Raw genomic sequence first — 7,869 nt, 5'->3', positions numbered from 1 at the left:
GCATCTACACATGCAGCAGACTGCGCAGTTGTTACTAAGCAAGTACTAAATGACTGTGCAGTAACCGGCATTACTGTGCAGTATCGTCACTTCACAGTTTTTGTCAGACGTTACTGCACAGTAGCAATGAGCTACTACATAGTAGCTCGTTATTACTGCACAGTATTGTTGCCATGCAGTTAGTGCCTGGTGACATTACTGCGCAGTAGCAACAAGCCATGGTGCAGTAGCTCATTGCATTGTGCCATAGTGTCTTGTGTAGATACATCCTCTGTGTAATAAAACAGGGAATAAGCCACAAAGTTATCACACCTTTCGATGAGTGCACAGGTGCCTGCAGAGAAGACAGTGAGCAAACAATTCAGAAAGGATCTTATTTAGGTGTTGCTATTGTGACAGCTGCCTGCCCTTCTCCAGCCCATTCTATGAGAAGATCTCTCAGTATTTTGAAATTATTAATTTAGCTTCATGCTCAAGGGGAGCAGTTTTGCTCACTTCACTGCTTAAGAGGGAAGAACTGAGGCCTAGAAAGAGAATAGATCCAACCCTGCAATGAGTCTGGTCCAAGCACATCTCCACCGAAGTCTCTGGTGAATCTGTATGGGTCGGGTGCAGGGCTTTGCCTGCCTGCACTCAAGTAGCATCAGGCCTTAAAGGACCTGCCTAGGGAGGCGCTGAGTGAATGGTGAAGCAGAGAACAGAACCGAGCAGTCATGACTCCCAGCCCTTTCCTCTAACCTCCAGGCTATTATCTGACAACTCTTTTTTTTTTAATGCTTTGGAGACATTTCTGATATTATCACCTTCGTTTTCCTCTAACTTTTCATGACGCAACTCACCAAAGCTGGAAAACTAATTACAGCTCCCCTAAATTTTATCTTGTGTATGGAAGTAACATTTAAATGGCAGGAAACTCGTGTTCTGTAAGACGATTGCTGCCAGGTAATGTACTTAGCTTTGAAAAGTCAATGTTAATGCTAATTAATGCACTTAACTGGCAGACACTCCTGAATACTGCCTAGTTACCTGGCTGATGTAGATAAACATGAGCCATGTCTGAACTCAGCTGATATCTTCTAGGTCAAGTATATACTAGCTACTACAATAAATAATAGGTAAGACTACAGTGAAAATATATGGATTGTTTGCTCTCACATATCTATAGATCAGTCAGGTACACGGGGTGCAAATATACAAAAGTATCATCACATTGCTTATGGCCACGTCTGAGCTCCAGTAGATAACTCAGCTGCATGAACAGTCCAGATCACACTGACTCATGAGGCCCACAGTGATCAGACAAGCACTGGAAAACGCATCAAAATAAGATGCTGCATTTATGGCTCTGAAATGTTGGTTTGTTCTATAATTTTTCTAGCCCGCAAGACTTCCAAAGTGCTCACTATCATACCAGAGCGGAAACCCAAACTGACATTCATGTGGTTTAAAAGTAATTACTGCTACAGCTCAGGGAAGAGTCAGACTTAGCCAAGGATTGTCATAGACTGCAGTGCATTCCACCCCCCTTCCTACTTAGTAATTAGTAACTTAGTCACAAGAAAAAAAACTGCTATAAAAATGTGGATGTTTTGATGAGGATCATTTGCATTCTTTTGAGAGACAAAAGCTTAGACTGACCTCTGCAGAGTGGAGTGTGGCGAGGCAGGTCCTGCAAGCCACCCTCCTTCCCCTCCCCCCCAGCATATTAACAAGACTTTTCATAAAAACAACAGTAACAAAGTGCTCTTTCTGACTCCAAACCATGTGGATTTAGAATTTGTTTTGTGGATCCAATGCAAAGGACATTATCTTAGAATGAGTCCTAATCCTGATATCACGGAGGCAGACCTCTGACACTCGAACACTAAGCCGGTCACTAAATGTTTCAGCTTTGTTTTTAAAAGGGGGGCAAAAATGTCCCCCACTATCACCCCTCCCCTGCAATCACTGGCAGATTTGTTTAGTATCTGTAACACACCATATAATTAATAACAAAAACCATCATTAATGCAGAGTTAAAGGTGCCCAGTGTTATCTTGTTCTCTTCCAGAACATTTAAGTCATCCAAACGCAAACTTCTGTAAACTAGGAAACAAAGGGTTAAGGTACATATCCACACGACCTTAATGCTCCCCTACATCTGGAAGTGGCAAATGGGAATTATCTGCCCACACTCCAGCTGCATTCACTCTGTTTGGCATGAGTAGGTAGAGAATTGTGAAGATGATTGGGGGTGACTGGGGAATACCCCTCTGTCAGTGTGTGAGGTGGTAAGTTCATTTCCTTAACCCCCATGCATATAATCAAAGGCAAGAGGTGTATGCCTACCATAAGAGACCCAATATGCCTCATTTTAGCATTGTAGTGTGTTGGTTGTGTCAGGAGCAGGGCACAGGGATGAGGATTGTCATCAGCATGGTGGGAAACAACAGTGGTCTGTAGGCTTAATTATAGGTAAGTGAAAGCATCATCATCACTCTGTGGGTGTCTTCAACCCTGTTCTCCATTACTGGAATGTGAGAGCCTGCAATGCACATTAAACAATACACATCTATTCTCAGCTCCTCAAGCTAGTCTCACCACTGCATGCTTGGTACATACTTCCAGCTCGCCTCTTTTCAGGTCTGTATATAAAGTGTCAGGGCTTCCCCAGATTTCAGTTCACATGGTGGACAAGGAGTCTCATTCTTCCATCCTTCATCTCCAGCTCCTCATCTAGTGTGACATATCTCACCCCTCTGCTTTCAGTTTCTTCTTAAAACTCACAGCTCTTTCAAGAGGCCTATAAACTCTCCAGGTCTCCAAAGAAACAATTATTTATAAGTATGTACATATACATTTGGAGCTGGTATGAATATACAATTTAAATGTGTAATTCCAGTTCTACATCTGTGCTGAACTGAACAGTGTTGAGTAGTACACCCAGTTCAACTGATTGCTTCCAGTTTTGCTCCATTCTCCATTTGTACAGCCTGTCTGTTGTACAGCCTTGGGCCAGAGACTTCTGCATTTCTGTTTATGCACCAAGAATGCTGTTGCTATTATAGTACTCCTGCTGCTACTAGTTCCAATAGTAACTGGAGACCAAATGCTTTGCTTTATTCTTCCAGGGTTTTAGGGATATATTTGGTAGTCGTGTTAGTCTGAGACAAAAAGAAATGCAATACTCTAGAACTCTTCATTCACGGATGATACCTTTTATAAGACCGACTAATAAATCTTGTGATTTCTTAGCTGGCCTAGAAAAAGATTTTTTTGTGTGCGATTTTTAGTTGGTCTAATAAAAAGTGTCAGCTCTAAACCAAGAGTTCTAGAGTTTTGCATTTCTTTTTAGTCTTCCACTAACTTCAAGGGAGGAAAAGGGTGGGGACAGAAGGGGGTGGGAGGGAGGGTAGAAAATGTTCTTTTTATCTCTAAACACTTGGGAGGTAATCAGATTACTGTGACAATGAGAAAGTCTATTTAAGCACTTTTATAGGCTAAGGCATCAGTAAAGGTAGAGTGACTGTGAGCTCAGACAAATAATACAGAATTGCAAGTTTGGTTTATATTCTGCTCTAACGAGGAGCAATGACTCAAGTGCCTTACATGATCATGATTGCTTCATCTCTGTAAGTGACACGGAGTTTATTTTTCAGGATGGGTGACCCTTAACCTGCAGGCTCTTGGAAGAGAATCCTTGCCTGTGCCAAAGTTCATCAGAACCTGTTAATTATCTTCTAGTACATTTGTAGCATATGATGAACATGTGAATTTAAGACATCCCCATAAACTGTGTGATTCATATTACAGAAAACTCCAGTTAAACAAACTGCAAGGGCTAGGCTGTATAGCTTATAGAAAGTGAAGGTTCTCTGTTGATCTCACTTACATGACTTTTTTTTTTATTCCACCCCTATTCATGGAACACCCTTACCAAGACTCTCATTTCCTCTCTCAAAGCCTTTCTTCGGCAATGTAACCAATAAAAAGTCAATTATTAAAGAGCAAGAACTACTTGGATATACGCATTGCTTAACTGGATGGCCACCTGATCTTATTTTTCTTAACCGTGTCTTGCCTTTCACCTTTCCCTCTTTTCTTTAGCCATACTTGTGTCATTCCTAACATTCGGTATTTTTAGAGCAGCGACCTTTTGCTATTTGTTCTGTGAATTATCATCAAAGCATTTACTCTGTTGTGGGGCACCTTGTGAAAAAATGGTGACAACAAAGCTGATTATAATGTTTTCCTTTCAGGAAACGTGGGATCAAGTCCTCAGTAAGGCTGCAAGTGAAAAAACTCAATCTATAATTCAGATCTGAGGCTCCATTTATCCCCTTTTCAAATTAGTTTGCAAATGAATAGAATTGAGAGAGCTTGATAGTCTCTGCTTGAGAGACCCTGGAATGGATGGAGCCAGGTAGGGGCTCAGCTTGGGATTGTGGTCTATGGGTAGAGCCCAGTGATGCCACTGGGACAAGAAGACCTGGGGCATAGCTCAGCATGAATGTACGCTGGCTCTGCTATTAAGTGTGAGGAAGGTGGACTGACCATATCAGGATTTGTTGGACCTCAAGTAAGGAGTCCTGGGACTGATAGCAGGAGGGGCTCTAAATCAGGAGGATTAAGATGCATTATTAGAAGGGGCTTAAAAGGTTTAAATTATGAATAACATATTTTTTCTCTTGATCAGGAACCGGTCTTGTAAGCAGCATATCTCCCTTCTGGGCATCTTCAATGACATTTAGATAGCAGCATGCAACTGCTTTTATTTTTAGGCAGCAGAGAACAGGAACATGCAAAACTAGCCGTACAGAATCTTGCTGACTCTAAACCCACTTTCAGCATGTAGGGGTATGTAAGTGGTGGCCTAGAGCAAGTAGCCAATGTTGATCAACCTGCCTTACTGTTTACTTATTTGTAACCTAGTTACAAGCTACTTACAAGCTATTCACACTTGATTACTTCCTTAAAGTTTAAAGCAATGAGTCACTGGTTTACTTTAATGTGTTCTGGAGAGAGTGGCAAATGACTCTCCAGCTCCAGAGAGAGGGAAATTACTAATGACAAGGTCTGCACAAATTAGGGAGGTTAGTGCAAGACTGGGCCTATCCATAGCAATTCCTCCCAATCAGTGTGAATGTTCTTATAGCCCTCGTTATGGTCTGTCCGAGATAACCGCTTCTGACTATGACCCCTATTACCAACATGTGAGCCCTCCAAAATCTTGAAGGCATTTATCCAAACAGCATCACTCAGCTGTGTCAGAAACTGGTATCCCCATTTTACTAAAAGAGACCTGAGGGAACACATCAAGCCCCATGCCCAAGCCCACTTGGTAAGTTTATAGCAAAGGAGAGACTCAAACCCAGATCCCCAAAGTCTGAAAATAATGTTTAAACCCCTGGACCACCCTTCTACATATATATCTCCTGCTTCTCTATCACTGGACTATGGACGTTCCAAAAGGTAACGTTCCATTTCTCTCGAGCAGTCATGTTCCTCCCAAATAGCCTGCATCAAAGCAAAGAACAAGCAGCTGAAAGATCAGGCTGGAGACCTAGTTTCTATGGAACCTCCTTGTTACTATGATCCAGAGACTGTAATTTAATATGGTTTCTTTTTTTCTTTCTGTTTTTCCCTGTTTTTCCCATAAATTTTCAGCATCATCTTAGGCAAATCAAATCCATTTTGTTCAACTCAAACTTGCTTGTTTCCCCCATGTCATGTTTGTGAAGTGCTTTATGATCCTCAAATCCATCCAAGGAATTGAGGTGCTTTCTTTAGTCACTACTTTAAAGAACCTTATAGAATGTAACACTCTGAATCTCTAATAGTATCCTAAGGCTCTTGTCCTAAATTCGCAATCCCAGACCCACCTCTGTTTCTGAATGTGTGCAACAGAAGTCTGGGGCAAATGCAAGTGTTTTGAGCTAATGTAGAAAGAAGCCTTTTTGTAATGAAAATGGATTGATCTCATGCAATAATCTGTGCAGAGTCACAAAATACACTTGTGTCCAAGTTTTCAGGATAGGACAAAAGCACCAGGAGCATTATACATTTATTATCTGTGGTGGAAGAAGCCCCAGTCATAAATGGGGATCCCATTGTGCTATAAGAGATACAGGAAAATAAATGATCCCTGCTCCAGAGAGTTTTCAATATTGAACAGGAGATAACAGCTCTCATTGTGGAAAAGAAGATTTTGAACCAGTAACAATAAGAGACTATATTAAGACAGTCAATCTGTACTGCAGTATGAAACTAATGGCATGTCTAGTGGAACTTGAATCTGGTTTTACACAAATATGAATTTACAGAACAAAGTCTATTCCACTCTCTGTCCTGTTTGTACTTTAAGTGCCCAATAGGTAAGAGGTAGCTTACTCCTTCTCACAAAAGATACTCCTATAAATGGGTACTTGTACAAATTTCAAATAAATAAATACAACTTGCAGGAGAGAGAGAACTTGGGGCATCTGTCCTGTCCCAGATTTGTGCAAGCATTGACCATAAATGTCGCCTACCTATTGGAATCAGCACATCACTGACCACCACAGACTTCTCTCTGGACTGTTTTGTCCCTGTGAAGACCTTCCCATTCATTGCAAAAATGAGGGGTCAGCCACTGTCTGTGACTGTAACCTTCTGCCAGCTGACTTTCTACAGCTGTGGATCTTTGGATAGAAGTTAGCTCAGGCAGTGAGATGAATGTAAGCCACTGTATCTATCATCTTTATATGCAAGGATCTCAAACATGAGGCCTCTTAAACTCTGTGTTATGTAGGGAAATCTTATTCTTACATGTGCAACAGAAATCTTGGTTTATGATTGGCTAAAATCAGTAGCATAACTAAAGTGGGGTAAAAGTAAATGTGGTGTGCTCCTCAGGTACGGCTTACAAGGGATGAGGGAGAAAAATAACTGCTGCTGCCACGACCACCCAATCCTGCCAGAAGTCACTGCTATCTCTGCATGTCACTGCTGCTCCAGGCAGCCAGCTGCCTTGTTATGCCTCTGGCATAACAGTTATCTAGTGGAAAGGTAAACTACTATTTGCTTCCCTGGAGGTTGACTATAATGAGGGCTGGAATAGTATTAACCAAATACGCAGGTAAGTGCATCCTGAATGACTGGCTGCAGTGAATTTTGTGAAAGCTATTTTCACCTCCTAAAATTAATGAATATTTTTTCAAGGCTTCTAGATATGTTTCCCAAAGGGAAAACTGCTATTACAGCATAGAAAGAAGTCATACTCCAATTACCTTCATCAAAAAGATATGGAAATCTCCATCCACACTAGCTATGAAGATCCCAAATAACAGTTTGAAAAGAGATCCATGGACTTTAAAAAAAACTCTTTAGAAGTATCAGATAGTAAGCATTAAATGAATAACAATTGCTTTGAATGTCTCTTTGTATTCTAAATGTATGTCCTAAAATTGAGAGATGACTGGAAATGTGTAAGTCAAGCTAAAAAAATTAATTCCTAGCTAAAATTCTTGACAAAGTCCTAGCGATCAAAACAGAAAGTGTGTGCCAATTTTTCCTACAAGCGACACAAATTTCTTCTGTTCCAGTGTCTAATTATTTTTTGCATCATCAGCATATTTGGCATCGTATCAGACAAAGAGGGGAAAAACTCGGTCCATGTCCTGAGTTAACAATTAGTCTTAGAAATGTTCTCAGGGACAGGACAGGCATCAGCTGGATACCTGAGATGTTTGTACACTAATGCAAGAAGTAAGGGGAACAAACAGGAAGAACTGGAGGTCCTTGTACAAACACAGAATTATGATATAGTTGAGATTTTGGAGACATGGTGGGTTAGTTCACATGACTGGAGTATGATCAAGGAAGGTTATAGCTGGTTCAGGAAGAATAGGC

The sequence above is a fragment of the Alligator mississippiensis genome, chromosome 1, assembly GCF_030867095.1.
Source record: "Alligator mississippiensis isolate rAllMis1 chromosome 1, rAllMis1, whole genome shotgun sequence".
Classification (NCBI taxonomy): Eukaryota; Metazoa; Chordata; order Crocodylia; family Alligatoridae; genus Alligator; species Alligator mississippiensis.
Note: the sequence above shows the minus strand (reverse complement) of the source record.